General features: G+C 36.9%; 1 long non-coding RNA gene across 1 annotated transcript in view; it reads right to left on the reverse strand.

The window, feature by feature from the left end:
- Positions 1–24,251: 24,251 nt before the first annotated feature.
- LOC140497556 (uncharacterized) overlaps positions 24,252–25,676 on the reverse strand; it is a 40,478-nt gene continuing 39,053 nt past the window's right edge. Inside the window, exon 4 of the long non-coding RNA XR_011964726.1 lies at positions 24,252–25,411. This is a non-coding gene — a long non-coding RNA (uncharacterized lncRNA). The remainder of the gene's footprint in view (positions 25,412–25,676) is intronic.

Consider the following 25,676-nt stretch of genomic DNA (forward strand, 5'->3'; position numbering starts at 1 on the left):
AGATCTGCGTTCTCATACAATTACATTGGCTGCTATGAGGAGAATGGACTGCAGATGGAAGGAAGTTGAGGAAAGGAGACAAATTGCAAGGTTTTTATAATAGTTCAGACAAGTTGTGATATAGGCTTGAACCAGAAGAGTCACAATGTGAGACAGATGAAAGAAATTTTGTGGATATACAACCAAAAGGACTTGATAAACAATTAGTTACATGGAATGCTACCTCATGATTTCAGAAAACTCAGGTTCAGAAACTCTCATAAACAAGTTCCTATACCTGCAACTAGCCCTTATATCCAACCATGGCTGAACTATTCTGTTTTGTAACTTCTAATTTTGGGTATTTTATTGCGCATGTCTTTGCTCAAGAAGTTGCCCATGCCTATAATGCACCATTCCATCTTTGTCTGCTATTCTCACCTCCACTCCTTACAGCCCAGCTGAAAGGCTACTTTGTCTGTTGATCCTTTCTAATCTCCATAGCGGATTAAGATCTTCCCTTAAGGATCCAAGAACATGTTTTCTAACTTTCCTATAACTCATTTAATATTTTGTGTTGTTGCTGCATGCATTGATGTCATATCCTTCTCTTAAACTAAGGTGGAGTAGTGGATAGAGCCTTTTATTTGCAATCAAGAAGTTGTTCAGCTATTCAGTCATGTCCAACTCTCCTTGACTCCATGGACTTTTATCCATAAGGTTTTCTTAGCAAAGATCCTTGAGTGGTTTGCCATTTTCTTTTTCAGTGTACCCCCATTTTACAGATGATTAACTGAGGCAAACAGGAGTTAACTAATCTGCTCAAATTCACAGAATTAGTAAGTGTATAAGGCTGAATTTGAACTCTCATTTTCCTGCCTCCAAGTCTGGTACTCTATTGACTGCACCACCTAAGAAGATCTGGATTACAAATCCTGTCTCAGGTACTTTCTCACTATATGGCCATCAACAAATAACTTAGCCATTATCAGTCTCGTCTTCATCATCTATAAAATGAAGATATTAATCTCTCTTCCTTCACAAGGGTGTTGTGAAGATCAGATGAGAAATTGTATGTAAAACACTTTGCATACCTTAAAGCAATATATAAAAATTAGCCCTTAAGCACCATTAATAATTGAAAAATTTCTTATCCAAACCTTGTATTTCTCTCACAATACAGAACAATGCCCTATATACAGAAGGAGATTAAGAAATGCTGATTAATTGATATATTCTTTCAAATCCTATCCAAATGCTTAACCAAGCAGGGGAGGTAACATTGGGTATAATCTCTGAAAGGTTATAACAAGTTATAAAAGTGTTGAGAACCAGTCCAATTGTATTCTCTGGCTTCTGCCAAAAAGCCCAATGCCAGAGGGATGGAGAAGTTTAGAGGTAAAGATAACTGCTGGTATCTGTCTACTAAGACGCAAGGAGCTGTAATATGCATGGGTGGAGAACAAACCTAGACTCACTAAACTATAAGCCTTCTGAAGATTTGAAGGATGTAACTATGACAAATGTATCAACATATGTGTAAGAGACATCTTCAAATTTTGCATTCTAGGAAATGAAAGTCATTATTCTTTTTAGTCCACTTCATGTAATTGGATATGTATTTCATACCTAAGATTTTTTTTGCACTTATTGTTCCAATTAACACATAAAAGTTCCCAGACATAGATATAGTCTTAGACCTGAAAAATATTTCAAGTATCCACCAAGTCCCTAATGTAACAGACAAGTAAAGTGAGGTCCAGCAAATTTAAATATCTTGGCCAGGATCCCACAGCTAGGAATTGTCTGAAGCAGGATTCAAATATAGGTATTCTTGATTCAAATTCCAGTTTGACATCTGCCCATGGAGAAAATTAATTATTACTAAAGTCCCTGAAATGAGTGTCCTGAATTAGATAACTCCTCCCACAAGTGAAGAAGGTAACTCACCAGAAATCTCTAAAGTTGGTAAATCTCATTACCTGAGACCAAAGAAGCTTAACAGAGACTTCTCTTACTTTAGGGAAAGTTCTAAATGATAATAAGATAATTGAACTTGGTTTTACAATGCAGACTACATGATTTTTTTTTTTATTAACTGTTTTCAGAGACATAATTATTTCTACAGGGGAATGAGCGTTAAAAAAATAATTTTTCCCCCTGCCATTCTGTTTACTCATATCAATATGTCAAATGATGGATAAACAGTGCTGTCCTTTTCCATTGTTTACTTCCGTATGTTCCCATGGTGTTTTGTTGTGTTGTGATTGTATTAGCAATCAGTAAAGATAGAATTAGCAAGGCATCTCCTTATTAACATCAACCTATTAATTTACATAGGAAATTCTCTCTACAATTTCCTATTTTGCATTGAATCACCTGAGGTTTCTGAGAGACATCTCATTATAAAATTAATTGTGAAAGAAGCAATATTTTGCCCTTACCATCTTCCAGGTGGGATCCACTGACAGATGGTCTTTTATGTTATACACTCCTGTGTTAAATGCTATGGAATGAACAAATCTTATCTGTTTTGGGTGACATAAATTATTCCTGAAATTTGCAGAACAAAAAATGTAGCATGGACTTTGTCTATATTTAATATTGACTTGAATTTTATTAGAAATAACTCAAAAATTTATGTTTCATTCACTTTCTATTCTTGAAAATTTTTAAACAATCAAGCTTTACTTACTAGTAGAAAGTAGAACTAGGTTTACTAATTAATATTCTTGTTTTCATCTACTTAATACCCTATAATAGTTGTTATCTTAACTAATTATAATGGTTGACACTGCAAAGCTTCTGTGCTAACAAATTTCTTACATAGATAATTTTATTTAATTTTCACAATAACCCTGTTAGGTAAGCCCTGAAAGTATTATAATGTTCATTTTATGATTTGGAAAATAAGACAGAGAAAGGTTAAGGGATTTTCCCAAGTCCACACAGCTGAGAAAGTGTTGAAGCAGGAATAAAACCCACACCTTTATAACTAAAAGCCCAGCCCTCCCATGTATGACTCCTCCTGGGTCTCTTTGTCTGCAGATGGTACTTTGCTGATTGCTTAAAGACCTAGAATGCTTTAAGACCTTCCACTCAAAAGAACTTGGGTTGATACGTTATCAAAAGTATTCCTTTACAAGCTGTGCAACACAGGCATATTCAAGTCCACATCATCACATGTGGATACATGTCTAATTACAGTGGGGAACTCAAGGTGCCTTTCCCCAAGGCACATGACACCCTGTTTTTAATAGATGAATCATCGTGGGTTGCCTGATACTCAGATCAATTGAGTGATTTGTCCAAGGTCAAACAACTAGTAAGTGTGAGAGACAGGATTTATAAAGCAGCTAGGTCTTCCTGATTCTAAGTTCAGCATGCTTTCTGCTCTGCATTTGCATGTGTATGTACATTTCAGCACTCATTCATAATGCATGTATATACTCTATGTATGCATTATGTTTGTGTACATGTACAACATGTCTCCAAGTCTTAGTATGGTTTTAAGCTATTAAAGCTATAAGCTATTAAAGTTTAAAACCACACTAAAACTTTTGGGTCACCCTGTATATGAGCTTATATATAAATATAACCTAACCTGGGATTTCATTGGCATATAGAATTGGCAATGGGAAATCATTCTGCACTGAAACACATCTGCCTCCTGTAGACCTTCTTTCTGTCTTAGGAGATTGCCCTGTGCATTTAGAGTTTGTGACTTGTCTACAATAGCTGATCAGTGTGGGCATTCTATTCACGTTTTCCTAACACCCACGTCAGCTCCCTATTCAACATACACATATATGTGTGTATGTATATATATATGTGTGTATGTGTATGTGTATATATGTATATATATGTGTATATACACACAAATGTCCATATGTATATATATGCACAAATGTCTCCATCTATAATGTGCATTTCTTTTAAAAGCCTCTCCACACATATACTTCTCATATATAATCTATTCTAAAAAGAAACTGAGAACAGAAAAGTTACCATGTCACCCCATAACTGCCTTTTTGCAGGTGGCATGAACAAATCATGGCACTTGTTGGTTTTCTCAAGCTCTTCTCAAATAAACACTGTTTATAGTAAAATTTACCAACATAAACAGCTTCCTTAGAAACGAGCAAATACCATGCCTTTATTACTGTAAGCAGCGTAGCTAATGTTTGCTGTGTTGGCAAGAATTGTTTATCAGTAGCTAGAACGGATCTTGTTCTTTTTAGTTTATCTGACTTGCATTGGTTTTTTCCTTTGTGGTTAAAAATGGGAGAAGTATAGAACTCATTTTGATTTCAGCTAAGGAAACAAAGGGGATGCAGCTTGGAATAAATCAGACTAGCGCAACTTGGCAATAGGTAGGGGCCAAAATTAAAATAGGCTAAACTTCTTCAGGCTGCAGATAGGTTAGGCTAGAGACAGACTGATGGTAGTTGGTTGCCAATGGTAGTAGGTCATGAGAAAGCTGCCCCAAACCCTTTGGCAGGCCATATGTTATTTAGGCCTGGAAAAAAGAGAGTGTGGGTTAAGAAGTTAAGAAGACATGGAATTGGATCTTATCATTGACAGTAGCTGTGTAATGGTGGGTAAGTCATTTAACCTCTGGAGATTAGGAAACTCTTGAAGTTACAGACATCTTATCTGGGTAGGTAAAGCGAGTTTCTATTCCAACATCAGAAGCCCTTAAGTTACCTTAAGTAGGCAAGGAAATAGGCACCCAATGTTTAGGTCTGTACAATGGCATTCATAATGTTGAGACCCATCTTGAATTGGATATTAGGTACTTTGGAGCTGGGAGGGGGGAAGATTTTCACTGAACATAACCACATGGGTTTCAGGACGTCTGTAAATGGATTTTGTTGTAATATTTTAAAAACCCAAAGGAAGAAGAAAAAAATCCCTACTAACAAGCTGAGAATAATCTGTTAAACAACTCTCTTAATTTATGCTCACACATCCCATAGCTTCAATTAGAGGTGAGAGTCTTCTTTTAGCAACAAACCAACTCAGCCCCATAACTATCAGTGAATTCCTTTAACTCCTTGAAGGTTATTGCTTATTATGAGGAGGAAAAAACATCAATAATATACAATCATAATTTCAGATTTTCCCAGTTTGGCACGTATCAGGGTTACACATGTAGGAGGTTTCATTGGCCCTTCTACAAAGAATGAAGTTCAGTTGATGTATGTGTGTTCCTTTCTTAAAAGATCAAAATTATGAATGTTATATAAATATATAAGAGAAATTATGAATGTTTTTAATGGGGAAAATGGAGTTTCTGAATTGCTAAATTTAGAATTATGCAGTATTTGAGGCTTCATTTTGCTCACATTATACACATGTATATGTATATATGTATATATATACATATGCATATAATATGTATATTATATATATACTTACATAAATTTAGTTTTTATTTGATCAACTAAATTCATCATTTTTATCAGTATCCCAGAAAATGGCTAGTGGGAAACTTTCGACCCCCCAATTTCATATTAATTCAAAGCCTCAAGCCACAGAAGCTAGACTGAGACTTATTAAAGAGGAAAAGACTGTAAATTCAAGTCAGGACATAGACTTAAAGATCATTCACTAGACAACGAATTTCTGTTTAGCCTTGAAAGGGAAAATGGAAACTATAACCACTAAGCTCAAGCTAAACTTGACATAGCTAACTGTTTGGAGGAATTAAGTCACTCCCCTTAAGCTGTTCAGGTTTTATAGTACAAAGACAATGCCTGCTAGGGGTATTTCACCATCTTAGTTTAAAAATTTTGTTCTTATTCAATTGTTTCCAATTTTTCATGACCCCACACACCATAGCACATCATTACTGTCCATTCTTGGCAAGGATATTGGAAAGGTTTGCCATTTCCTTCTTCAGTGGATTAAAGAAAATAGAGGTTAAGTGACTTGCCCAGGATCATACAGCTAGGAAGTACTTGAGGTTGCATTTGAATTGTTTTTCAGTAGGCCCACTGAGTCACCAGCTGCCTCCACTTTAAAAATTAGCAAAAGTACATTCTATGTCCACATAGTGCAAGGCATCAGAAATACAAAGACAATAAAATGAAGTCACTCAGCCTCCAGAAGCTTACATTCTCCTGAAGAAAAGCTCTATAAATGCAGATATAGAAATAGGAAAAGACAACAGTAAATGCAAAATAATTTTAGGTTAAATGATGGGGATTGAGTGAGGAGTACTAACTGCTAGGTGAAGGGCAATAGGAGAAAATCTCCTGCAAGAGGTGGCACTTGAACTAAACCCTGAGGAGAGTTTCAGGCATATGCAAAAGGAAATCAGCTTAGAAATACAGTTTGGAACCAGATTGGGAAGGGCTTTCAATTTCCCCAAAGAGAAATGTGCATTTTATCCCAGAGATAAAAGGGAGCCCCTGAAGTCTCTTGAATAAGGGAATGTTCATGTTATTTTCCCCTATTAGAATCTTAAATTCCCTGAAGGCAAGGATAATTATGTTTCTGTCCTATTGGAGTACATATTCTGTAACTATCCACTCGCCTTCTGCTCAAGCTGTCTGCTAGGGTCCCCAGAAGATTGCCACTACATGGCCTCTCTGAGCTCCAGGGAGAGGCTTGCGAGGTTAAGTGGTCATTTTCTAATGCTATTTCTTATGTGTGCCTCCACCACTCTGCTTCTCCCATGATTATCAATTGATATCAATTATTCAGCCAGAATTACTTAACTTTTATAAAAGGACATTTACCAAGGTGGTATAAGCAAATAGTCAGTACAAATGACCTTATAAATGTCTTTACAGAACTCTCCTATGAATACACAGAATCTAGGGGAAAATGGGGTGAATCTTACAACAAATCTGGTAAAAGGGAAACACAGCTCCTGGTTACTGAAAATTATCATCAATCCTTTGTGAGGTTCACATGATTTTTTTCCCATAGGCATGATAGAGCATCTTTTCTTCCATAGAGTCTTCAAGATATCTTTCCTTTGACATGTCTAGTTTATCAATGGCAAACATTGTTAACTTTTTGAAAGACACTGAAAGGACTAAGATGCAGATGAAAAATCCAAAATCCTCTGACCCTGAAAAGTTCACAAGGTCCTCCTGGACACTGAGGCTGAGACTGAACTTTGGGTTCTTCTCCTGTCTCCCAAGAGATTCTCAGTGGCTTACATGGAGACTTCTACCAATCTGTCAGACACCTGAATCTCAATTCCAAACCTATTGCTAATCTTCTACAAAACCCATAAGGCTTCACCAAGTTTCTCAACCAACCTGAGGAGACTTCTTGATACACCTAGTTGAAATTCTTTTGATTGACTGATTCAAGTTGATGTACAGATATTCTTGGCTCTGATGGTTCAATTGAATGATTTGATTGGAATAAGTTCTCATAGCACAGTATTAGTGCTTACTAAATGCTTGTAATTAATTAATTAATAGAATAGCATGAAAATACCTGTTGTTTAGGAATATGAAACCAACAGCTTTGTTGAGGACAGATTTGGGAGGAGAGAAATGAGAATAGAGTCCTCGACCTGAAGTCAGGAATAACTGAGCTTTGATCTGGCCTCAGACACTTATTTCCTAGCTGGGTGACTCTGAGTTAAATCACAGTATCCTCATCTGTAAAATGGGAATAATAATAGCACCTACCTCCTAGGGTTATTGTGAGTAACAAATGAGATAATAATTGTAAATAGCTTAGCCTATCATAGGTGTTTATGTAAAGGTTAGCCATTATTAAGTAGGCAGAACAATTCAGAGGTCATTATAATTGTCTAGGTCAGCAGTGATGATTACATGAATTTGAGAAGTAACTACCTGAATGGGAAGAAAGAAACAAATCCTTAGAGTCAACCAGGTTCATAATTTGTACTTACCTTTAACTCTTCCTCTCTTCTCCTTATATCAAATAAATTGCCAAACAAGTCATTATGTTTCAACTTCATATCCCATCCAGTCATCCATCCATGTCATCCTACCATCTGTCCCCCACTGCTGATCTACAATTCCTGACTGAACCTAGCATTCCTTAGAACATACTTAAAAGCTCTACACTGGCTCTTCCAGAATTCAATGGTGACTTCCACTATCATTGGTGACTTTCATCCACAACACTCTGTGTGGGATGACCTCATTAGTAAAATTAGAGTCATGACCAAAGGAGTAAAAAAGAAAGATATTTATTCAGCATTCTTGAGAAAAGGCGCTCCCACCTGTGCTCAATATAACGATAACTGAGGAGGGTGAGGGTGTGCTCTGCATGACAGTTTTTGTAGACCCTGACCACAATATCCCCACTCTAACCCCCTTTCTCTTAGCCCATTGGCTGAACCTTGAGGGTAAAATTTATCCACGGAAAATCTACCCGAGCAACAAGGAATAAGTATACAAGAGCCATTTTTGGCAAAGGGGGATAAGGGAGTAAGCAACTTTGGTCAAGGATTGTCATGTAACATAGGGTAACATCTGGGAAAGGAGATAAGGGAGTGAGCAAAGGCAGTCTGGGAGTGAGCAAAAGCACTCTGTATCAAGGATTATCTCATAATACAAAAATAATTTTAAGAAAAACAAGATCTCTATTGTTTGGTTTCTCAGGGCCAGGTGAGACAAACAGTTCTGACACGAGGAGTCCCTAACTATACCTGATGCACTCACCTCCATGATCACCAAACTTCTAACTGTACTGTTTCCCTTGTTGACACTGAAGCTCCCTGAGGGCAAAAACTGTCACTTAAAAAAAAAGCTTGTAGCCCTAGTATCTAGCCCAATTCTTGACATATAGTAAGTCTTAATAAGTTTTACTTATTTATTTATTCATTCATCCATGTTTGTCAATATTTGTCTTCACAAGGTCTCATTTATGTTAAATATATTTAAAAGAATAAGAATAAAGGAATGCTCCTTAGTATAACAAGCTGTAACTGAAATCAAAGCTAGCATTATTTAAAATCAAGAAATAATTGAGACTTACAATAAGATGAGTGAGAAATCAAGGGCCTAAAGAAGTCAAAGACAGAGTGAAAAAAAACTCATAGGCATATTTATGAATACTTTTGGTTGTAGCTAAGAATTGTAAAGAAAAGTTTCCATCAATTAAAGAATAACTACAAATTAGGACATATGAAGTAATAGAATAACACTGAACCTTAAGAAATGATAAAAGGGAGAGATTCAAAGAATCTTGAGAAGACTTGTATGAACTGATACTTCAAAATGAGCAGAATCAAGAGAAAAATATTATTAAATGACTATAATTTGTTAAGGAAAACAACTATGAAAAGATGTAATAGCTCTGATTGATGCTGCAAACAATCATGATTCCAAAGGACATGCAAAGTAGAAGTATGCTACCCATCACCTCAGAAAAGAATGATAAACTCATGATACAGAATGAGGTATATATGTGTGCATACATACATATGCGTATATATATGTCTGTATATATATACACATATGTATGTATAAATGGCAAATATATGTATGGATTTATTTAGCTTGACTTTCTTATTTGTTACAAGAGTTGTTTTCTTTCCTTTAAAAAAAATGGGCGGGGGGGGGGGCAAAGCCAAGATGGTGGAGTAGAAAGACATACATACTTTGGCTCTTCCCCCACAGTCCGTAAAATACCTGCAAAGAATGACTCTCAACAAATTCTAAAGCAGCAGAAGCCAAAGAAGGATGGAATGGAGGAGATTTCCAGCCCAGGATGACCTGGAAGGCTGACAGGAAAGGTCTTTCACATCAGATGCAGAGTGAAGCCCAGATCAGCCTTGGCCATGCTACTCTGGGAGGAGCAGGATCAGAGCAGGCTTCAGGGATGAAATGCCTGGAAGGAACAGCGATTCACAGATCCCTCAACCCACAGGTGCCAAAGATCATTGAGAAGGCTTTTTCAACCTGAGCAAAAAGGAGCAGAGTCCAACCCTGGCCTTAGCCCAATGTGGTGGCAGATGATGGGCTGCAGAGGCTTCTGGAGGCCATGGAAGGCAGGCAGCAGTCAGCATCCATTGTTCCATTGTTGGAGCACTAAGCATAAAGCCTCTGGGGGAATTGAGCAGCTGATCTGAATCTCAGCCCTGGGTACAATCCTGGGGTGAGCAGGAACACGAGGACGCTCCTTTTGACAAAGGATTCAGAAGTCAAGTAACTGGCTGGGAAAATGCCCCAAAAAGGGGAAAAAAATAAGACCACAGAAGGTTACTTTCTTGGTGAACAAGTATTTCTTTCTATACTTTCAGATGAGGAAGAACAAAGCAAACTGCCAGAGGAAGTCAAGGCTTTTCCCTCCAGTACCTGAAAAACGAATATGTAATGGGCCCAGGCCATGGAAGAGCTTGAAAAGCAAGTCAGCAGTTTGCCAAAGGAGAGCCAAAAAAATGCTAAGGAAAATAACACTTTTAAAAAGAGGCTAACTCAATTGGAAAAAGAGTTCCAAAAAGCCAATGAGAAGAAGTCTTTAGAAAGCAGAATTAGCCAAATGGAAAAGGAGGTTCAAAAGACCACTGAAGAAAATAGTTGTTTAAAAATGAGAGTGGAGTTAAGAGATGCTAATGACTACTTGATAAATCAAGAAGTTGCAAAATAAAACTAAAGAAATGAAAAAATTCAAGATAATGTGAAATATCTCATTGGAAAAACAACTGACCTGGGAAATAGATCCAGGAGAGACAATACAAAAATTTTGGGAATACCTGAAAGCCATGATCAAAAAAAACCAAAAAACCTAGACATTATCTTTCATTAAATTATTCTAGAACCAGAGGGCAAAATAAATATTGAAAGAATCTACTGATCACCTCCTGAAAGAGACTCAAAAAGAGAAACTCCTAGGAATATTGTGGCCAAATTTCAGAGTTTCCAGGTGAAGGAGAAAATATTGCAGGAAGCTAGAAAGAAATAATTTGAGTATTGTGGAAATAAAATCAAGATAAAACAAGATCTGGCAGCTTTTACATTAAGGGATTGATGGGCTTGGAATAGGATACTCCAGAAGTCAAAGCAACTGGGACTAAAACCAAGCATCACTTACCAAGAAAAACTGAGTATAATACTTCAAGGGAAAAAAATGGTCATTCAATGACATAGAGGACTTTCAAGCATTCTTGATGAAAAGACCAAAACTGAATAGCAAACTTGACTTCCAAGCAAGAGTCAAGAGAAGCATGAAAAGGTAAACAGGAAAGAGAAATCATAAAGGACTTTCTAAAGTTGAACTGTTTACATTCCTAAATGGAAAGATAATATTTGTAACTCTTGAGACTTTTCTCAGTATTTGGCTAGGTGGAAGGATTACACACACACACACACACACACACACACACACACACACACACACACACACACACACATAGAGACAGAGAGAACAGATTGGATTCAATCAGAAGGAATGATATCTACAAAAAATAAAATTAAGGTGTGAGAGAGGAATATATTGAGAGGAGAAAGGGAGAAATGGAATGGGGCAAACTATCACTCATAAAAGAGATAAGAAAAATCTTTTTTTTTCAATGGAGGGGAAAAGGGAGAAGGTGAGAGGGGAAAAGTGAAACTTACTCTCCTCATATATGGCTTAAGGAGGGAATAAAATGCTCACTCAGTTTGGTATGAAAGTCTAGCTTACACTACAGGAAAATAGGGGAGAAGGGGAAAAGTGGGGTGAGGGTGATGATAGAAGGGAGGACAAATGGGAGAAGGGAGTAATTAGAAGTAAACATTTTGGGGAAGGGACAAGGTCAAATGAGAGAATAGAATAAATGGAGGACAGGGTAGGATGGAGGGCAATATAATTAGTCTTACACAACATGACTATTATGGAAGTCTTATGCAAAATGACACATATATAGCCTGTATTGAATTGCTTGCCTCCTCAGTGGGGATGGGTGGGGAGGGAGAAAGGGAGAGAAGTTGGAATTCAAAGTATTAGGAATGAATGTTGAGAATTGTTACTGCATGTAACTGGAAAATAAGAAATACAGGTAATGGAGTATAAAAATCTATCTTGCCCTTCAAGAAAAGACAGAAGATGGGGTTAAGGGAAGGGTGGGATGTGATAGAAGGGAAGTCAAATTGAGGGAATGGGCAACCAGAATGCAAGGTGTTATGGAGTGAGGGAAGAGGAGAGATGAGGAGAGAAATTGAAATTCAATATTTTGTGGAAATGAATGTTGAAATCTAAAAATAAATAAATTAAATAAATAAATAAATATTTGGAATGGATTTTGGAGGGAGCAGATGAGTATTGATATTAACACAGAGAAGCAAAGAAACATTTAAAAACACACAGAAGCAAGGAGAAGGAAGTTCAAAGGTGAATACAGACAACAAAACATTTTTGGTACTTTCATAACAAATGTAATACAAACATAAAAAAACATATATAACAAAAGTTCACAATTTCATACACAATCTTATTTCTCTTCTTTGTTAATTAGCATATTCATGATTATATCTGTTTAAGTTCAAACTAAAAATAAAATTTTAAACAGCTACTTTTAAATCTTCTCTTAGTGCTATGCTTTTGAATGGCATAGGACCCAACCATCTTGAAAGAACTGAAAAGTATAATCACACAGAGGATAATGGACAGTTCTTTGGTGAGTATGAGCAGGTTGTAATATATAAGTGAAGAACTTTAAAAAACAAGAATAAAAGGTAATAGGGACATGTATGATTCAAATAGAAGATGGGACAGTCTGGGACAAGGGTGAATGATGCTTGGTGTACAATCCAATTGGTTCTCTGTTTTCTTTGTGATAGTAAGTAAAAGCACAGAAAGCCAATATGCTTGATATACTCCCTCAGGCATTTATTGACAGACTCAAGCAAAACTGGCACAGGATAAGTAGGCATGGGTAAGTTCTGTTCTGCTCATTACAGTAAATTCCAAATTGATGAGATTGCAGAGTAAGTACAGATTAAGTATTAACACTTATACTACATAATATCATGGTATTATTTCCCTCTGAAAATTAAATGTAATTTAACTCTTTTGGTACCTATCTAGCAAGTCAGCCTGTAAGCTATTTCCTGTGTTGAATTCACAAATCAGTGGGCAATGTTGTGGATGCTCACTGGAAAGAGCACGGGGTCTGAAATCATAGAACCTGGGTTTGAATCCTGGCTCAACCACTGAATTTAAGGAAATCATTTAACTTATGTGTAGGTTTCAATTTATTCCTCTGTAAACTGAAAAGATTAGATTTAAGGACTCTTGAGATCCTCCCAGATCTAAATCTTTGACCATATGGCCGTGTCATATACTTTTTGGAAGTATTGGGGTTAGTAAATAAACATTGACTAATGCTTCAAAGTAAATATTTAGGTGTCCTAGCACTCCGTACCTTTTATAAAATCTTTTAGTTCACAGAACTTTGGCCAATTTAAAAAAAATGATTGATTTGTTTTCATTCCTTTCCTGTCCCCTGTACGCCCTCTAGTGGAAGTGTCTATGAAGCCTAGAATTTTCAAAGAGTTGACAAAACCAAAAAGAAAACAAGGGCTTTTGTATCCATAATTGGATCTTGAAACCTTTAATAACAAAAGCTAAAATGGTCCTTTATTGCAAGTGGGAATAATGCAATGATATTTCTGAACCTAGGTGACCTTCTCCCTCCAGTAAAAGAAGCCTGAATCCTAGCAGGTTTTTCAATTAAATTCTGAAAACAAAGCCATTGCCAGTCCGTTGGTTCACCTTCCATGTCTAGAGATGCCCAATATGAAGTAAGCCATAAATAGCTTATTGGCATAATCACAGAAAACTATGATCTGAGATGCCATGTTTAAGCTTTTGCTTTCCTAGGGAAATACACATACATACCACATTTCTTTAATATACCTGTGGGAAAATATTTTAATTGTATTATGATTTCTTGAAACTTTTTTAATGAAGCCTTGTACACACATCTCCCTCATTTCCTGCAGTAAATGTGTGTTCTTTCTATTTTGAGTGGGGCAGCAGCCTTCTCCCTCTAGGAAAAAAAAATTCTCCAAAGGATCAGGCTGATGCCTTTATATGAAAAAGTGTTCATAAATTCATTGATTTAGACTTTGGTAGAACTTTAGATTTCAGTCAAATCCCCTAATTCTAGATATTAGAAATTTTCAGTCCATATTCTCTATATTTTTCAGTTAGTTATGAAATGATAAAGAAATAGCCCATTGTTGAATATTGCTTACAAAAGCCTGCTTACTCCTATAAATACCCTCATTGAGAATGTCCTTGATTCATGAATAGATGACCCTCAAAGAGATTTTGTATAGTTGAAAAAGGTACTATATGTTGGTAGTTATGTATGTTATCCTGGTTACCTTTCTCACTACAAACAAAAGCTAAGATTTTTTTCACTTCTCTTATGTTTTCTTCTCTTTTAAATACCATTTGTATTAGTGACTTAATACCAGAGCAATTGTATTACTTCTAGTGCAGGGATATGATTTATCCATTTCATTCACTACGACTGATTTCTCATCTGTGTTCTCTTTAGTATTGTAACAGCAAACAAAGGAGGATTTTTTTTTTTTTTTTTTTTTTTTTTTTTTGCTGCTGTTCTGGATTGAATTTTAGCTAATCAAGTTCCATTGATTGAATCAATCACAAATCTTTGATTGGAAACAGTGTGTGTGTAAATATAAATATATGTATTGCTTGGAGAAAGAGTAGAGCAGTCAGAAGGCAGAACTGAGAGAAGGAAGTGTGAGCAGGCTGTGGGAACTTGCTCATGGGGAGGGCTAACAGAAAGAACGTTTGTGATGTGGGAGCCCTGTTGATCTGTGTTAATTTCTCAGACAGAAGCCCTGTCTGTTAGTCTATATGAGTGAATTGATATTATATTGCTGGTAAGGTGTATTAATATTGTTATAGCCCTGTTAAGCTTTGTTTTCCTAGAAACAGAAGCTGCAGGTAGGAGCCCCCAGAGCTTGCTATCAGGGAGAAATGTAAAGACTTTGGAATGGAACAGTGCAAGCGAGCTGAGACAAGGAGTCAAGCAGAAGGAAGGTTTGCGGACTGTGTTGCCCTCTGCATGGCTACTGTGTATAGATTTTTTTTTTTTTGTTACTATGATGGATTTGGCTTTCTAGTATTGGGATTCAACTTTGTGTTGTTTGAATGAATGTTTTGGTTCTGTCTCCCATGTAGAGGGTCTGCTGTATTTCATGATTCAGCATTGCAGTAGCATATTCACAGCTGCCATAGGCATTGTGAACATTATGTTGGTGCTACAGTGTGAACCCAAGCAAGAGCTGGGAGCAGTTGGCCCAAGGAGGAGGAGCCATGAGGTTTGGAAGTCAGCCCCAAGTCAAGATGACAGAGGACTTTACTCCGACACTGTGTATTGATTAAGGAGATTGTTCTTAGAGTGACCTAGGGGTGAATGGTGTGGTATTTTCTGCTACCGCTTAAGGATGCATTGTGCTAGGAAGACCCTAGACTGAGACCCCCTGACTTTGGGAGATGTGCCATATGATACACTAAGTGTTATGACATATATATATATATATATATATATATATGTATGTATGTATTAAATATGTTTTGTTTAAGGATATTGCTATGAATGTTATGCTGAACAATGTTTAGTTTATTGCTGAATAAAGAGTTCATTATACTATGTGATTAGACCCTTAAAATTATTCACAACAGCAGTCTTCATGTGTGCTGCCATGACTGGTGTTACACTCCTCTCTCAGCCCTTCAGGATTTGTAATATGATGATCCAAGAGGGATCATTCTCCTATTCTTACTATACTTGAGTTGATGGTCTCACAAGGCAACCATCTCTGACAATGATGCATAGGGTTTTGCTTATTTGTTGTTTTAATAGTTTTATTTATCTATTTTTAAATTTCAACATTCATTTCCACAACACTTTCAGTTCCAATTTTTCTCTCCCCCTCCCCCCACCTTATAACACCTTGCATTCTGATTACCCCTTCCCTCAATGTGCCCTCCCTTCTATCACACCCCACCCTTCCCTTACCCCCATCTTCTCATTTTCCTTGCAGGGCAAGATAAATTTCTATACTCCATTACTTGTATTTCTTATTTCCCAGTTACATGCAATAACAATTCTCAACATTCATTTCTAATACTTTGAATTCCAACTTCTCTCCCTTCCTCCCTCCCCACCCATCCCAACTGAGAAGGCAAGCAATTCAATACAGGCTATATATGTGTCATTTTGCATAAGACTTCCATAACAGTCATGTTGTGTAAGACTAACTGTATCTCCCTCCATCCTACCCCATCCCCCATTTATTCTATTGTCTCATTTGACCTTGTCCCTTTCCCAAAATGTTTACTTCTAGTTACTCCCTTCTCCCATTTGTCCACCCTTCTATCATCACCCTCACCCTACTTTTCCCCTTCTCCCCTACTTTTCTGTAGTGTAAGATAGATTTTTATACCAAATTTAGTTAGCATGTTATTCCCTCCTTAAGCCATATGTAAGGAAAGTAAGTTTCACTTTTCCCCTCTCACCTCCTCCCTTTACTCTTCCTTTGAAAAAGATTTTTCTTATCTCTTTTATGAGTGATAGTTTGCCCCATTCCATTTCTCCCTTTCTGCTTCCTATATTTTCCTCTTTCACCTCTTAATTCTATTTTTTTTATGGATATCATCTCTTCTGATTCAACTCAACCTGTACTCTCTGTCTATGTGTGTGTGTGTGTGTGTGTGTGTGTGTGTGTGTGTGTGTGTGTGTGTGTGTGTATAATCCCTCCACCTACCCAAATACTGAGAAAAGTCTCAAGAGTTACAAATATTATCTTTCCATGCAGGAATGTAAACAGTTCAGCTTTAGAAAGTCTTTTATGATTACTCTTTCCTGTTTACCTTCTCATGCCTCTCTCTTGATTCTTGTATTTGAAAGTCAAATTTTCTATTCAGTTCTGGTCTTTTCATCATAAATACTTGAAAGTCCTCTATATCTTTGAGTGACCATTTTTTTTCTTGAAGTATTATATTCAGTTTTGCTGGGTAGGTGATTCTTGGTTTTAGTCCTAGTTGCTTTGACTTCTGGAATATCCTATTCCAAGCCCTTTGATCCCCTAATGTAGAAGTTGACAGGTCCTGTGTTTTCCTGATTGCATTTCCGCAATACTCAAATTGTTTCTTTCTAGCTTCCTGCAATATTTTCTCCTTGACTTGGGAACTCTGAAATTTGGTCACAGTATTCCTAGGAGTTTCTCTTTTGGGGTCTCTTTCAGGAGGCGATCGGTGGATTCTTTCAATATCTATTTTGTCCTCTGGTTCTAGAATATCAGGGATGATTTCTTTGATAATTTCATGAAAGATAATGTCTAGGCTTTTTCTTTGATCATGGCTTTCAGACAGTTTCATAATTTTTAAATTGTCTCTCCTGAATCTATTTTCTAGGTCAGTTGCTTTTCCCATGAGATGGTTCATATTATCCTCTATTTTTTCAGTCTTTTGGTTTTGTTTAGTAACTTCTTGGTTTATAATATAGTCATTAACTTCCCTGAATTCTGCTCTCATTTTTAAAGAACTGTTTTGTTCAGTGAGTTTTTGAACCTCCTTTTCCATTTGGCTAATTCTGCTTTTTAAAGCCTTTTTCTCCTCATTGACTTTTTGGAAATCTTTTTCGAATTGAGTTAGCCTCTTTTTAAAGGTATTATTTTCCTCAGCATTTTTTTTGGTTCTCCTTTAACAAGCTACTGACTTGCTTTTCAAGCTCTTCTATAGACTGAGCTCATTTCAGCCTTGACTTCCTCTGACAGTATGCATTGTTCTTCCTCGTCAGAAAGGATGGAAGGAGATACTTTCACCAAAAAAATAACCTTCTATGGTCTCATTTTTTTTTTCCCTTTTGGGGGCATTTTCCCAGCCAGTTACTTGACTTCTGAATCCTTTGTCAAGAGGAGGGTCCTAGTGCTCTTCCTCCCCGCAGGACCCTGCTCAGGGTTGAGATTCAGATCCCCTGCTCAATTCCCCCAGAGGCTTTAAGCTGAGCTGCTTGGACAATGCACCCAGGCTGCTTCCCTGGTCCCCAGAGCCAACTGCTACCTGCTGCTGCCATCCCCTCTGCCACCTGCTGGGGCCAGTGCTGGGGGACCCCACTCCTCTCTTTCCCAGCTGGGAAAACCCTCTCACACTGACCTTTGAAGCTTTCTTTGTCACTTGTGGGTTGAGGGAGCTGTGACTCTCCCTGCTGGGAATTCTGCCTTGGAGGCCTGTTCTGGTCCTGTTCCTCCCCATGCCATGTGTCCAGGGCTGGGTACTGCTCCATTCAGCATCTCATGGTATAGACCTTTCCTCTCAGCCTTCCAGGTTACCTTTGGCTGGAAACCTCTTTCACTCTGTCGTTCTGTGGCTTCTGCTGCTCTAGAATTTTTTGAGAGTCATTTTTTACAGATATTTTGTGAGCTGTGGGGGGAAGTGCTAGAGTATATGAGTCTTTCTACTCCACCATCTTGGCTCCACCCCTGATACACAGGGTTTTAATGGGTCACATGATCCCTCCTCAGATATTAGAGTTATAATAGAAGAAGAAATTAGTGAAACCCTCAAACTATAGGAGTTGAAGGATTGGAGTAGAATCATGTAGTTTTACAATTATTTTTTTCTTATATTGAGCAGACAATACATTCCTGATTTAAACCCCTACTGAAAAGTTTCAAGGCTCCCCTCCAGGAAGTTTACCTATCAGTGTACAATACTGACTCATCATCTGGGGAGTACCTCATGCTATCTTTGATACTTTCAGATACCTCTTCTTTTCTTCAAGAGACTTGTAATCTAGTTGGCAATCAAGAATAAATATGCATAGATCCTCTAGAGGATGTAGCCTCATTTAAGGCTCCTCATTTGCAGAATGAAGGAGTTGGATCAGGTCATCTCTGTGGTCACTTTCAGGGATAATTGTTAGCTCAAATCCTCATAAAGCAATGGAAAGAACATCTTAGAATTTATTTTTATGTCCACATATTAAATTTATCTTGCACCATGTCTGGTATCATACAATTTCATTCCAAATCCATGTCCCTCCAGGGACTTACATCCCCCAATATATGTTTGTTGAAATTTAACTTTATGATGACATGCAAATGCTTTGATTTTTAGTGTTCCTTTTCACAGAATCAATGAAGGTCATAGCTGGATAAGAGTCATCCCATCCACTTCAACCAACACGTGACCAAGAAGCCCCCTATCTCAAACTTGGAAAGCACTCATCCAGCCTTTACTTATAGATTTCAAGAGGGAAACTCTTACTTTCTAGGGAAGCCATTTAAGTTTGGGGCATTTTACACTGTTAAGATTTCTTTTTCTTTCATCAAGCCAAAATACGTCTGTCTGGGAAATGTTTGTAGCTGTCCTCTCTGGGACAAAGCTAAAGTTGTCAAATTCCTTTTCTGTGCAATAGTCCTTCCAAAACTGAAGATAGGTATGATGTCTCCTTTGATTGGAATTTATTTGACCTATCTCTAGCATGATCAAATCCTTATTTTGGTTGACAAATTTATTCTGGTAGTGAAAGAAAATGTTATCTTGCATATATTCTAGGGTTTAGCTTAAATGAAAAGATACGAAGTCTATTCTTTCCCAGGAATATTCTTGAATTCCACATGCACATTTATGGAACTGTTATAAATTCAGTTTATTTTGGACTAATACTTTCACTTGAATTTCATCCAACACTTGTCTGAATGTCTTGTCCCTTTGCACTAAGCTCCCTAGAAAATCAAATCAAGTCCACGTGTATCATACTTTTCACCAGGCCCTGCTGCAAAGACGATAGGATAAAATATTTCAAGCTAAAAGGGACATCTGAAGTCATGAAACCCAAACTTCTGATTCTATAGATGATAAAATTGAGTCTAAGAGCTTACCCAAGTTCACAAATCTAGTAAAGTGGGATCTGAACACATCTTCCTGACGCCAAGTCCATTGTCCTATCCATTAATTCATACTGCTTCTTCAAGCTCAGAGCTTATCAATTAAGTTCTTGAAGAACTGAAGAGATCATACCTCCCTTGTTCTTATTTACCCAGCAAAGTATTTATTTACCCTCAATAAATTACTATCCAGTCCTGTGCTAAACCTGAGGCTCTGAAGACCCACAGGTAACTGTATCTACTTTTGGATCTTCACTTCAGTCAAGCAGGGCCCAGGATCTTAGTGTCTGAGAGCAAGGCCATTTTGTGACTTGTAATAAGATAATCCTCACTGAACTAAACTGGACAGGGCCATGAGGGATGACTTACTGCAGAGCTATTTTCATTCATGCATTCTCCAGAACGAAATTTCCTGGACAATTTTGTTTTATCCCTAGAGGGCACTGAAATATCACATTGCTGTAAGGAATAACAAGAAAGGCTACTGCTGTATTTGCATGCTATTTACATATAAACAGCTTATAATCTGCATGTGCCTTCTAATTTATATTATTATTCCCCATGTGATCATTGATTCTTGGCCTTTCATTTCTGTATTCCTCCTCTCTTGCCCAGCCAGACCACCTACTCCAGAAATACCTGGCAGACAGAAGTGAAAAAAAAAAAAAAAGAGGAAAAAGGCCAGGGAGTTAAATTAGAAAACTTTTCTGAGTTAAAAATAGTCAGCCGCTCTTAATGTATCATGGTGGGGAGGGACAATGCAAAGACTTAAATAATTCATCCTGATTCTGCCACTAACAAGATGGATGAACTTGGCCCAAACACTGAGCTTCTCCCAATACTCACTTTCTTCATGTAGGACACAAGTGAGAATGTTGGAAAAAGGGGTGGGAGTGGGGGGGAGTCAGAATATCTTTAAGGCCCTTCTCAACTCCAACATTCTAGAATTTCTCTCACTATCACCCTTTTACATTGATTGCAGTATTGCAATATTTCAAAATATAGCTCCACATCTTTCTTTAAAAATAAGTATCTTTTTTACATCTACTAAATTTCCCCCTTTGTCTTTCTTTTATCATAGAAAGGCATCTCCTATAACTTTTTTTAAGAAGAAAAACGTCGATAAAAACAACCAATACATTTTAAAAGATTTAACAATGTACAAGATATTTCATACCTGAGGACCCATTTTCCTCTGCAAGGAAGAGCAAGAGATGGGCAAGGAAAGCTTTTCATATCTATTCATTGAGTCCCCCTGCATCTACCTTGAATATAAGCATGATAAAGAACTCAGATCAAGTTAAATATTCTTTGCAAAAGTTAAAAATGCATCACTCATCATACCTCATAGTTTTCACAGATTATAAACATTTCGCCAAGTTGGGAAAATATAATTGACTACAGATCTGGATCCTGTTCTGTCCAAAATTTCCTACTATAAAAATATTATAATAGATTTCCATTAAGTGGCAAACTTGGGTCAAACCTCACAGGGTCCCTAGCTTCATTCAGGGCATTGTTCAGGTGCCCTTTCCTAAATAAGATTATTATTTATTCCTTATATGTTTTGTCTTTACTTCTCTAAGCACATTATATATCTCCTGTAATTTTTCCCTCCATCATCGCTAAGGATCGGGACTATGTTGTTTTTGTCTTTATCTCTCCAACCCCTGGCACATTGAATGATAAATAAATGTTTTTGAATTCAACTAAAAACCACTGTTATGCTTGTTTTCCAGGTAAGAACATTTGAATGGAGAATTGTTTAGGATGCTTAAGTTGCATGCAATTGTTAATGCTATATTAAGTATATAGATGTGCAAAAATGTGCAAAAAAAATAGATGGGCAGAAAAGACATGATACAATAGAAAGACAGCTAATCGCAGAGGCAGGAAGACCAATGGTGAAGTCCAACCCATATATATGTATTTATATATATATATATATATATATATATATATATATAAAATAATTATAATAAATAAATATATATAGAGAGAGCACATTTTTTTTGTTGATTGTAGTTGTGAAACTGAGAAAGTTATCAAACCTTTCTGAGCCTCAATTTCCTTCTCTGTTAAAATGAAAGGGTTTGGACTCTGTGGCCTTGAACTTCCTTACCAGTTCTAAATCTTTAATCCAATTACCCTAAACAATTTAATTCTCAGTGTCACCAGGTAAATTCTCTAAAACACTAATTCTCAGAGCAGGCACCAATATGTATTAGTGGGGGCATTTTCTCAAACTAGTTGCCCGTACTCATGAAATCACTGAACTTGTCTCCTCTTCCCTCCAACCTCTCCTCTTATTCTATTCCCACCAAAACCAATAACAATAATAATTTGTATCTAGAAGACAACTTTTTTTCAATTCTTCTCTGGACTGTTATAGTTCCAGATGAATGTAGACTCAATCTATTCTAGACTTTGTTCTAGGAAATAAAACTGAAAGGTCTTCAAATATCACTTCTGTCTCAGAGGATGAAGCTTTTTCTCCCCTCTCCAAATGGCAGTGAGTATTCTTTTCATCTTTGTCACTGTGTCAGACTCTATGAGCTGAACACTCACTATTTTGAAGAACTAGGGCCTTTCGGAGGCACAAACAAGGCAGGGATCTACCCCTTTGCCCTTCTGGAGAAGAAGAGGTGCAGAGCAGTATTCAGTGTTTTAAATAAGGTTCCTTATTTAAATGCCTAACACTCATAGACAATAAATATTAGAAATAGAAGATATAGCTATGTCTATCTGTATAATGTTTTAGATGGGATTTAGAGAGAAAAAAGGATAAGAGAAGAAAAAGAACCATCTGTGCTCTTCTGTGAAGAATCCTATAGAAGTCAATTTGTGAACTATACCCAAAGGGCTATAAAAATGTACATACCCTTTGACCCTGCAATACCACTTCTAAGGCTGTATCCCAAAGAGATCATAAAAATGGGAAAAGGACCCACTTGTACAAAAATATTTATAGCAGCTCTGTTTGTAGTGGCCAAGAACTGGAAATTGAGGGGATGCCTATCAGTTGGGGAATGCCTGAGCAAATTGTGGTGTATGTATATAATGGAATGGAATACTATTGTGCAATAAGAAATGATGAACAGGCAGACTTCAGAAAAACCTGGAATCAGTTCATTATATGAACTTATGGTCAGTGAAGTGACCAGAACCAGGAGAACATTATACACAGTAACAGCCACAGTGTGCAAAGACTGTTTTTCATAGACTTAGCCTTTCATAGCAATGCAAGGACCTAAAACATTTCCAAAGAACTCATGATGCAAAATGCCATCCATATCCAGAGAAAGAGCTATGGAGTCAGAACACAGAATGAAGAAGACTATTTTTCTGTTTTGTTTTTCTCATGGTTTCTCCCATTCATTTCAATTCTTCTGTGCAATGTGACTAATGTGAAAATATGTTTAATAGGAATGCAAGTATAGAACCCCTATAAGATTGCATGTCATTTGGGGGAGGAAGCAAGGAGGAAGGAGGAGAAAATTTGGAATTTATGGAAGTGATTTTGAAAACTGAAAACAAATAAATTAATAAATTTGGGGAGAAAAGGAAGTCAATTTGTGATTTCTTATCTGATCATTATCTACAAAAATATTCTGAACAGATGTCCACTAAATGAATTATTTGTTGTCTGCCAAAAACTATTTCGGGCAGGATTTTTAGCAGGTAAATAGGAAATGAGTTAGAAAGCATGAATAAAACATAAACAGAGCAGCTGACAACACTTGATCATCCCATAAAATCCAAATCACCATTCAGCCCTAGGAAGAGTTATTCTGCAATGTTTCGCAATAGGTTGACTAAAAGGACCATCACAAAGATATTTAAACTTCCAATGACTCCATGAGGGAAGTTAAAATATTTAGCTACCCTCACTGAGAAGAGATCATCTGTTCTGCTTTGATAGAGGGAGTTTCTACATCGAGACTTCCTTATACTAATGACATAAAAGATCCAGGCCAATCCCATTCCATATTTACTATAATTATACATGCTCAAAGAATATGTAGATTATTCTCATAAAATTTTATGTAGATAGAAATGTAATCATATGGAGGAATAGCACAGTATCTGCCACATCAAAGGTGTTTAATAATTGTGCTTGTCAATTGAATGATTCATCACTAGTTGTATTCCCTCAGTCACTATTTTTTGTGGTAATAAGATCCAATAATTTTTTTTTCATGCAGTTGGTATCTTTCCTTTCATCAATTACCTTAATAATCGTGGATTCAAACCCTTAGAAGTGTGTTGTCTCCAGCATGGAGTTCTTCTACACACATTTGGTCCAGTCCTTCTGCATTTTGCATTTTTGTCCTCATCAGTTATGTTTCTATTTTCTTAATAATCACATTGAAATCTCAGATAAGAGGATCCAAACACTGTGAATCCATCATCTTTGAGAACAAAAATGTTTTTATTTTTTAACAGAAAGTCCCTTTGGACAATTTCATTCATTCATTCTCCTTCAATTATCATCCTTAAATGTCCTTAGGTGAAGTTTAGGTGAAAATTATTCAAAATTTCTTAAAACACATAAACACAGGGATAAACTTGTTCAATGACTCTGATCATTAATATCAAATCAGACATAAAAATAGTTAACCTAAACTTACCTAAGTTATTCTGCACTATCTTAGAGGATATTCAGTATAAGCTGAAGAGCAATTTCCCTGCAGATGATAAGATCCTGTAACAGCAAGCAAAGCAGCATCTTTTGCTGCTTTTGTTTTAGTATAATCAAGTGCCTCTGATTGAATAATGTGAATAATGAAGATCTTCCCCATCAATTAATGGGCCTGAGAAAATTTGTAGGAAGGTCCACACTTTTTGTTAATATGGCATGGTTCTCAAGGATTGTGATGCCCTCTGGCTCTAAAAAGTGTATAAGTTCTCTGAGGTGTGGGTTTTATTTTAAGGATGAGTTTTTGGAAGAAGTTTTGTGTGCCGATGACACTCTTGGAAAGCTCCTAAGCAGCCCATGGCATTGAAAATCAAGATGTTGGTGCTTCCCTTTCTGGTAACTATGTATGTAGGGTCAGGCAGTTGTATCTGCCTGTTGAATTGTGATATATGTATTGCTTACTGTCAGACAGTTTGTAAGTAATGTCTGTTTATTTAGATTTCTCTGTATTATCTCTGAAGTTCAGGGTGCTGACTTTTTTCCCTGAACTAAGTGAATGACACATGTGCTTGATTGAAGTGATTGTGGACCCCTCGAAAGTTACCTTTCCTTTTAGAAATGCAGATCTAAGAGCCTGTGATAGCAAGTCCCCCTGTGTATGGTGAGGTGCTTACTGTTACAGAACCTCCCCATAATTCTCCTGTTTGCGGATGACATTGTGCTCATTTCCTCAAACCCCAGAATACTGAATAGCTTCCTAAATGAGATGTGTAATCACACTAACAAGTTTTACCTACATACACAAAGCAAATACAAAGTAAATGAAGACTGCATATTTCCAGACTCTGAAAGATCGTTGGATGGACAATCAATATAGCTTGTCCTTTAGTACATTTATCTTGAAAAGACGCTGAAAATGCACGATGAGTTATACCTGGAATAGGACAGAAGGAAGAAAGTGGGTTAGATTGCGTTTAGGAACTAGAAAAGTTATCTGAATGATCTACGTTTTCTCCCTGAGACAAAGGAGTTCCTATTTAAAAGTAGTGTTTTTTGAATGCTGCTGCTCAGCCATTACCCATGGTGGGACCCCAAAGTGTCTGAAGAATTGAAGCTAATGATAACTCAAAAGGCATTTGGCAAGATGAAAAGTGAGAGTGAGTGACTTTAACATGCCACAAGCTAAGAATTGTAGAAAA

Source organism: Notamacropus eugenii, chromosome 3, assembly GCF_028372415.1.
Source record: "Notamacropus eugenii isolate mMacEug1 chromosome 3, mMacEug1.pri_v2, whole genome shotgun sequence".
Lineage (NCBI taxonomy): Eukaryota > Metazoa > Chordata > Mammalia > Diprotodontia > Macropodidae > Notamacropus > Notamacropus eugenii.